This window comes from Leptonychotes weddellii, chromosome 1, assembly GCF_054177405.1.
Source record: "Leptonychotes weddellii isolate Sample4059 chromosome 1, ASM5417740v2, whole genome shotgun sequence".
In the NCBI taxonomy this organism is placed as follows: domain Eukaryota; kingdom Metazoa; phylum Chordata; class Mammalia; order Carnivora; family Phocidae; genus Leptonychotes; species Leptonychotes weddellii.
This window is the reverse complement of record NC_138369.1, coordinates 176,440,394-176,449,234: the sequence shown is the minus strand read 5'-3', so window position 1 is coordinate 176,449,234 and position 8,841 is coordinate 176,440,394. Positions and strand designations below refer to the sequence as shown.

At 38.2% G+C, this 8,841-nt stretch overlaps 1 long non-coding RNA gene and 1 pseudogene across 1 annotated transcript in view; both read left to right on the top strand.

The window, feature by feature from the left end:
• Positions 1-950: 950 nt before the first annotated feature.
• Positions 951-8,841, top strand: part of LOC145717319 (uncharacterized) — a 34,970-nt gene continuing 27,079 nt past the window's right edge. The window contains exons 1-2 of the long non-coding RNA XR_014140449.1: positions 951-1,477; positions 5,714-5,850. This is a non-coding gene — a long non-coding RNA (uncharacterized LOC145717319). The remainder of the gene's footprint in view (positions 1,478-5,713; positions 5,851-8,841) is intronic.
• LOC115941147 (U2 spliceosomal RNA) lies at positions 8,164-8,295 on the top strand (annotated as a pseudogene).

The window sequence follows — 8,841 nt, the reverse complement described above, 5'->3', positions numbered from 1 at the left end:
AATAAAATCTTTTTTTTTTTTTAAAGATTTTATTTATTTATTTGAGACAGAGAGAATGAGATACAGAGAGCATGAGAGGGAGGAAGGTCAGAGGGAGAAGCAGACTCCCTGCCGAGCAGGGAGCCCGATGCGGGACTCGATCCCGGGACTCCAGGATCATGACCTGAGCCGAAGGCAGTCGCTCAACCAACTGAGCCACCCAGGCGCCCCTCAAATAAATAAAATCTTTAAAAAAAAAATTATAAAAAAAAAATTATACCAATTTTCTCTCTCAATTTCTTAACTTTCTCTTTTCAAATTTAAACTACGCTCCCTATAGTAAAACTTCACTGTTCATTAATCATCAGGAATTAACATTAAGAATTTGAAAGTCCTGTTTCCCCTACTTCCTTACCACTACTTACTTTTGAATTTTTTCCAGTCTGAGGACATGAAAGGTACCTTGTTTTAATTTGCATGTTCCTATTACTAGCAAGTTACTTTTTTTTTTTTTTTTTAATATCTTCATTGGTCATATAGAGATTCTCTTCTGTGAACGGAAGGTTTATATTAATTTCTTTTGGGGGCTTTTGTCTTTGTCTTACTTAGAAGATATTTTTCATTATTCTAGATTAAAATTATTTCTCAAATGCATTGTAACTATTTTCTCTGTCTGTAGCTTGTCTTTAAACTTTGTTTATGGTTTCTAATGTATAAAGTTTTTTTTTTAAGATTTTATTTATTTATTTGAGACAGAGAGAATGAGAGAGAGAGAAAGAGCACAAGAGGGGAGAGGGTCAGAGGGAGAAGCAGACTCCCTGCTGAGCAGGAAGCCCGATGCGGGACTCGATCCAGGGACTCCAGGATCATGACCTGAGCCGAAGGCAGTCGCTTAACCAACTGAGCCACCCAGGCGCCCTAATGTATAAAGTTTTTAAATGTTTATGTTATCAAATGTATTTAACTTATAGTTTATACTTGATGGTTTAGTCTTTTTTTTCTTCATAGACTTTATTTTTTAAAGGTTTAGTTTCATACAAAATTGAGCAGAAGATACACAGATTTTCCATATTCCTCCTGCTCCAATGCATGTATGGCCTCCCCTATTATCAACATCCCTATCAGAGTTGTATGTGTGTTATAACTGATGAACCTTTTTATATTTTAAGAAATCTTTCTTCAATATTATAAGATAGTCTTCTACATTTTCTTCTAGAACTTTTAAGGGTTGCTTTTAGCTTTTAAGTCTTTAGTCCATGTGGACTTTCTGTTTGCTTATGGAATAAGGAGGAATTTAATTTTCAGATATATTTTTAAATTTGTTCCTTAATCACATGGGGTCAGCCCATTCTACTGACAGATTCACCTGCAGTTCTACCGAAAAATCCAGGACAGCAAAGCAGCTCCTAGCAGACATCAGGACCAGACATTGTGGGTAAACCACCAGACTCATCGATAAGCCTCAGACGCCAAAGAGCAAACTAGTGGTACTCCTTGAGTGAGTGAATGGTGTGACTTCTGTGGAATCTCTCATGCTGTGAACATTGGCTAATGGGAAACCAGGAACATCCACTGATTGAAAAAGGATATAAGTGGGCTGTCCTCACAACTGGATATCAGGATCTGGATCAAAATAACCAACCAACTAGGAAATGTAGCCACAAATATGGCAGAACTAATGTATCCAAAGAACTTTTTTTTTTTAAAGATTTTATTTATTTATTTGACAGAGACAACAGTGAGAGAAGGAACACAAGCAGGGGGAGTGGGAGAGGGAGAAGCAGGCTTCCCGCTGATCAGAGAGCCCGATGCGGGGCTCGATCCCAGGACCCCGGGATCATGACCTGAGCCGAAGGCAGACGCTTAACGACTGAGCCACCCAGGCGCCCCTCCAAAGAACTTTTTGAAGCAAATGTAGATAACCCAGAGGAAATTAGTTTCTGAATAATGTTTCTTCTCTGTCGTATCACTAACTTACTTAGCATATACTATAATCTTCTTTAAATTCTTAAAAAACAACATAGTGGAAAGGAAAAATCCTATTTTGATTATTTAGTTGGAAAAAGTAAAAATAAAATTTATATTATTTCTCTCCACTTCCAAAAAGAATAAAATAAAATCAATTTTAATAATTTGAGCAGAGATTAATACCATTTTTTTTCCAAAAAGTAAAATAATTACACAGAATTTCAGGTAATCTTAATATTTATACAGATTTTAAAAGAAAATAAAAGAAAACCTTGACTTACATAAAGCACTTATACTGATGATTTCTGAAGTAAATGAATCATATCAAAATTAAAAGTATAACTTAGAATCCAGTGTGATGTCTAAGATGAGTGTCAATTTAAGTACTTGAAATAGAGATCAATATTTGTAATAAAATTAAAAATAAATTAAAATAATTAGCCGGGAATATCCCACATGCATTCTAAATCCCCCAGTCGGCCTAGGTAATTTTTCTTATTCTTCCACAACACATGGCATTCTTTCTATGAATGACATCAGTTTGGAAATACCCTGTGGTTTTCTGAGTTATAAATGGATATCTCACTATGAACTCCTGATTATATTATGATTCATACTTTCACTTCTGTTTTTTAATGCTATCATTTTGAAAAGTGAAAATGAAACTGTTTCATTGGCCAACAGTGCACAAGGGAGAAGAAAAATAAGGTTGAGTGTAATGATTTACAAAATATTTAGGCATTATTGTCTGAGAATATTGTGAGAATAATTTCTTAAGGAAAAAACAGTGTAGTATTATGACAAAAATGCTCTCAGAGAGTTATTCTGGGACTTAATGATTATTGTCATAGTTCTGCTTTACATAGGAACTTCACTTATGATTTCGTTTGGCATTTATCTATCTATCTATCATCTATCTATCTATCTATCTATCTATCTATCTATCTATCTATCATCTATCTATCTATCTATCTATCTATCTATCATCTGTCCATCTGTCTACCCATCCATTCACCTGTCTATAATTCTTTTAAAACTTTTTTTACCCATGGAACTGGGTTATGAACCTTTGCCTTTTACCTTTAGAATTTGTTCTCTTAATCAGTACACTATGATAGAAAGATGATGATAGCTACTTAGCTAGCTAGCTAGATACTAAATAAGAAAGAAAGGAAGAAAAAAAGAAAGAGAGGAAGAGAGAGAAAAAAGAGAGAGAGAGAAAGCAAAAAGAAGGAAGGAAGGAAGGAAGGATCATATGGGAAGTTCTAACATGATTCCAGGTTTGAGAGACTTTATTGAGACTTTAGGTTTCCTTAGGGCAGGGTCACACCTGCTCATTGCTGTGTCAGTTCCTGGCACATGGCAACATTCAACAAATATTTGTTGAATAAATGAACATAACAGGATAAAAACAAATTCTTGTACATCATGGTTTTCTGTGGAAAACCACAAGAAAAAAAAAAGTCTTCTGAGTTCTCAGCACTAGAAAGTGACCATGAAGTATCAGGAATCTAATGAGATTCTTCTTTTACAAGATCCTTAAAATATCAATGCTCCTATCATGAGGTATGAGGTTGAAGACTAGATGCCTCAATGCTGTGTGATTCGTTATTTAACATTACTTGTAGATTGAGAATTTTGCCAGAGATTATAAACCCTTTATAAAGATTAATGTGATTTTAAAAATCTTTCTATTAAATGTGAAATTTACCTTCTTGGGCTGCCTGTCACCAAATGGCAGCTCCTACCAAGGAATTATGTCTTATGGGTCAACATGTGTTTTCCTATAAATGAAGTAATTCCTCACCTTCAAATCTCCCCTGCCCAGACCAAATATTTTTTCTACCTACACTGCTTTGATGCTTGTATTTCAGATTTACCAACTCCTTTAGCTTAAGCATTGAAGAATGATCTTAATATCACCTGTTTTTATTTATTTACTTATTTATATATATTTTTAAAGATTTTTTAAAAGTAGGCTCCATGCCCAACGTGGAGCCCAGTGTGGGGCTTGAACTCATGACTGAGTTCAAGACCTGAGTTGAGGTCAAGAGTCGGACACTTAACTGACTGAGTCACCCAGGTGCCCCTAAAGATTTTATTTTTAAGTAATCTCTACACTCAACATGGGGCGTGAGCTTACAACCTGGAGATCAAGAGTAGCATGCTCTACCAACTGAGCCAGCCAGGTGCCCCAATATCACCTGTTTTTAATCATCATTTCACCTTAAGATAGAGTAGTCTAACAAAGTAGTTAGCCAGTCACTCTTCAGATTTCTAAGAGGTCAGAACACAGGAGAGATATGATTGTATAATGGTAAGGAGTAAAATAATGCCTAGAGGGCAGCACATTTATGAAGACTGTTCAGTACGAAATATAAAAGTTACTCCTTCCCAAAATTGTCTGGAGAGCCTTAAAACACCATTTAAAAATATTAGAACATCCTAATGTCAGTTACACCAGAAACCTGAGCTGAAAACTGAGAATGTGCTGAGAATAGCAGTGATACTAATAAAATTGTTCTTGTTTTAAGCCATTATGTTTTGTGATAGTTAATCAGCAATAGATTGCCAGAACAGAATCGCTAAAGATTAAATGGATATTAATGAAAACAAAGTCAAATGGTGAGATTCTCTTTGAAAATTAAGGAAGTTAAAAGGAGAAATATGGAAGTCATCTTGAGGCAGAATAGTTTATAAATCATTAAAATTTGACTTGTAACCTGGTAAATATTTTTAAAAGAAATAATGTGTTAAACAGAAAGGGAGTTGGTCAGCCTGGCATAAGAAAGAATAAAAAAAAGAATTCATGAAGTACACTTTGGCAGAGAATTCTAGGGAAAATTTGTTCCCAAGTTTTTCCCTGTGTAATACTAGTTGTTGAAATTATAGCATTATTCTTTGCTTGATGCCAGTGAACATCTTGTTTAAATCAACCCCCACTTACTCTGAATTCATTTTCACTAAGCAATATTTTGATTATAATTTGATTTCTGATATAGCTTTACAAGGAAGGAATGCTTTGGCTAGAGGACCCCTTGGCAGTTGTATCTCTCATCATAATTAATGTTTTTTTCCTCTGGTGTGTATAGAAGTCTCCCGAATCTAGTTTGTATGTTACAATTCCCAAGTTTGACTAAGCCGGGGACACTGGGAAGATTGAGTTTTCAAAGAGACAACACTGAGCAGTGGAGTTTGGGCTGTGGTGGCCTCCCCAAGGCTGCTGCCACTTGGAGGAGTCCTCCTGGCCTCACCACTTGTGCGGACAGTGTGCAAGAGTACCCGGTAAGATGTGTGGCACAGAGTAGTGCCCCAAAAACATTAGTTTCCATCCCCAAGTATTTTCTCTGACAGTTTATACAAAGAAGAAGCAGAGCAGAAGGAAAAAGAGAGCAGTTTGCGGAAGGAATGCTTTATTGACATATTAAGCTCTGATAGAAATCTCTCCTGTGATGACATATTGTGCCTTGTCAGGTGTTACAGTTAATTGTATGTGTCAAGTTAACTGGTTCACAGGGTGCCCAGACATTTGGCCAAACATTATCCTGGGTGTATCTCTGGGAGTGTTTCTGGATGAGATTAACATTTGAATTGGTAGACTGAGCGAAGCAGATTGCCTCCCCCACCCCATGTGGGTGGGCCTCATCCAATCAGTTGAAGGCCTTGGTAGAACAAGAGTTTGGCCCTCCTGCACAAGAAAGAACTCCTTATGCCTGAAAGCCTTTGAGCTGAGGCAACAGTTTTTTTTTTTTCCCCTTGCTTTCAGACTCTAACTGAAACATCAGCTCTTCCTGGATCTTGGGCCTGCCAGTATTCAGACTGGGACTACATACACCATCAGCTCTCCTGTGGTCTCCAGCTTGGTGACTGAAGATCTTGGAACTTGTCAACCTCCATAATCATGTGAGCCATTTTCTTGTACTAAATCTCTTTCTCTGTCTATATACATCTGATTGGTTCTGTTTCTTTGGAGAACCCTGACTAAATAATTGAGTGTCTTCATCAAATGGCATATTACCAGAAAATTTTACTTTTGCCTATGAATTAGGTATTTTAATGTATTTACTGGCAGGGGAAAAATATTTCATCTAAACTAGATTTTCTGTGACTTGGTGTGAATGTGTTTCCTATTTTTTTTTTCTTTAATGAGACTACATCCCATCTCATTAACACTTGTCAAATTTATTCTCAGTAATGGAAAATTATATGCAGTAATGAACTTAAAAATTTGGTGTACTCTTATGTCAGAGATGTCTGTGGTATATCTTGCCTGGTTGGTTTTATTTGTGATGCTGCCCCATTTCCTTTAGCTTAACAGGCTCTTTCCTCAAATCCCCAAACTCAAATCTGACTCATCTCTCCACTGAACCACCCACTACAATGTCAACAGCTCCACGACTTGCAAGTCCTTCCAAAGTGTTTTAAAGAATGATTTATTAAGGGAAACTATACATCAACAAGTAGATATACTCCACCACAGCAGCATGAGACCATTCATTAATTCCGCAAGCATTTTTTTAAGCAACTACCAATGCACCAAACTGGAGAAAGACAGATGAAATAAACACAAACCATTTCCTTAAAGAGGGAAGATATATACAGGCTAAGAGGGAAAGAAAGTACTGGATGTTTATTGAGTGTCTGTACTTTATCAGGTAGGTAGTCCATTAGGGGCTTTACAATGGATCTTCACAGCAGCTCTCTGAGGTAGGTACTCACTTGTGTATGAGAACACCTAGGGTCAGGGAAGTCCTCCTACTAGGAGAAATTATAACTAGCATTCACTGAGCCTCAGTGACAGGGCAGAGTTCAATCCCACCTCTTTTTTCTTCATTTTGTTGCTTTGTTCTAGATTGACACTGTGTGTTATGATAGCCACATGTGGCTATTGAACACTTGAAATGTGGCTAACCCAAATTGAGAAGAACTCCAAGGATAAAATACAAGCCGGATTTCAAAGACTTAGTATGAAAAAGAATGTAAAATATCTCATTAATAGTTTTTATATTGATTACATGTAGAAATGATAATATTTTGGATATAATGATTTATTAGTCAGTTTTCCAGAGGAACAGGACCCATATTATTTCTCTGCCTGTCTATCAACAAAGACAGAGAGACAGGAGAGGGAGAGGTGGGTATTTAAGCAATTGGCTTAAACAGTTGTAGGGACTGGCAGGTCTGAAATCTGCAGAACAGGCTGGTAGGCGGAAATTCAGGTAAGAGTTGATATTGCATTCTTGAGTCTGCAGGGTAGACCAGGGAGGTTGGAAACCCAGGCAGTGTAAGGGATTGAATTGTTGCCCCACCCCAGCCCCTGCCACCAATTCATATGTTGAAGCCCTAATCCCTATTGTGAACATATTTGAAGATAAGGCCTTTAAGAGGTAATTAAAGTTAAATGGAGTCATAAGGGTGGGTCCCTACTCTGACTGGTGTCCTTATGAGAAAAGTAAGAGACATCAGTGATGCATGAGCACAGAGAGACAGCCATGGGAAGACACAGCAGGAAGGTGGCCCTCAGCAAGCCAAGGAGACCCCAGGAGAAACCAAACTGCCAAAGCTTGACCTTGGACTTCCAGCCTCCAGAACTAAAATTTCTATTGTTTAAGCCACCCAGTCTCTGATATTTTATTATGACAGCTCTAGGATGAGTTCTTTGGGAAACCTCGGTCTTTTTTTTTTTTTTATTAAAGATTTTATTTATTTATTTGAGAGAGAGAGAGAATGAGAGAGAGCACATGAGAGGGGGGAGGGTCAGAGGGAGAAGCAGACTCCCTGCTGAGCAGGGAGCCCGATGTGGGACTCGATCCCGGGACTCCAGGATCATGACCTGAGCCGAAGGCAGTCGCTTAACCAACTGAGCCACCCAGGCGCCCCAGGGAAACCTCGGTCTTTTCTTTTAAGGCCTTAAGCTGATTGGATAAGGCCCACCCATAGAATGGTGGGTAATCTGCTTACTTAAATCTGATTTTTTTTTTAAAGATTTATTTATTTATTTGAGAGAGAGAGAGAGAGGGCATGTGAGCAGGAGGAGGGGCAGAAGGAGAGGGAGAGAGAGAAAGAATCCTCAAGCAGATTCAGTGCTGAGCCTGGAGCTGGATGCAGGGCTTGATTCCAGGACCCCGAGATCATGACCTGAGCCCAAAACAAGAGCTGGCGGCTTAACCGACTGAGCCACCCAGGTGTCCCTTAAATCTACCGATTTAAATGTTAATCACGTTGGCCTTTTGGCTAAGATCAAGTGTAGTATCTGTTCTTATCAGTTAATCATGTCTAAAAAATTTTTTCACAGCAACATCTGGGTTGGTGCACGACTGAACAATTGGGCACCATAGCCTAGCCACAATGACACATAAAATTAACCATCACACTTGGGCTCAATAAAATATACTATTAAAATCATTTCTACCTGTTTCCTTTTGCTTTTAAAATGTGCCTACTAGAAAATTTCAAATTGTGTATGTGGCTCACATTTGTCACTCACATTACATTTCTGTTGGACAGCACTGCTTGAGACATTTATGAAAATAGATAACACGTTTCATGAAGGACACATGCGCAGGGTGCCATGGGAGCGTGGAAGAAATACGTTGACATCCGCTTGGGGCTGTTAAGGAGGGCTTTGCAGAGGTGGTGAGGTGATTAAAGCACTAATTCTGGAGCCCAAATGCTTGGGTTTGAATCTTTGCTCTGCCAACTCACTAGGTGGGTGGCCCAGTGCAAGATATTTCCCCTCTCTGTGCTTTCCTTCACCTGTAAAGGGAGGGCAGTAATTAAGCCCTGTGCAAGGGGTCATTGTGAGGGTTAAATGAATTTATACATTTTAGCATTACAACAGTACCTGGGACAGGGAACCTCCTCAAATGTTAGTTACAGAGGGTCATGCTTGAG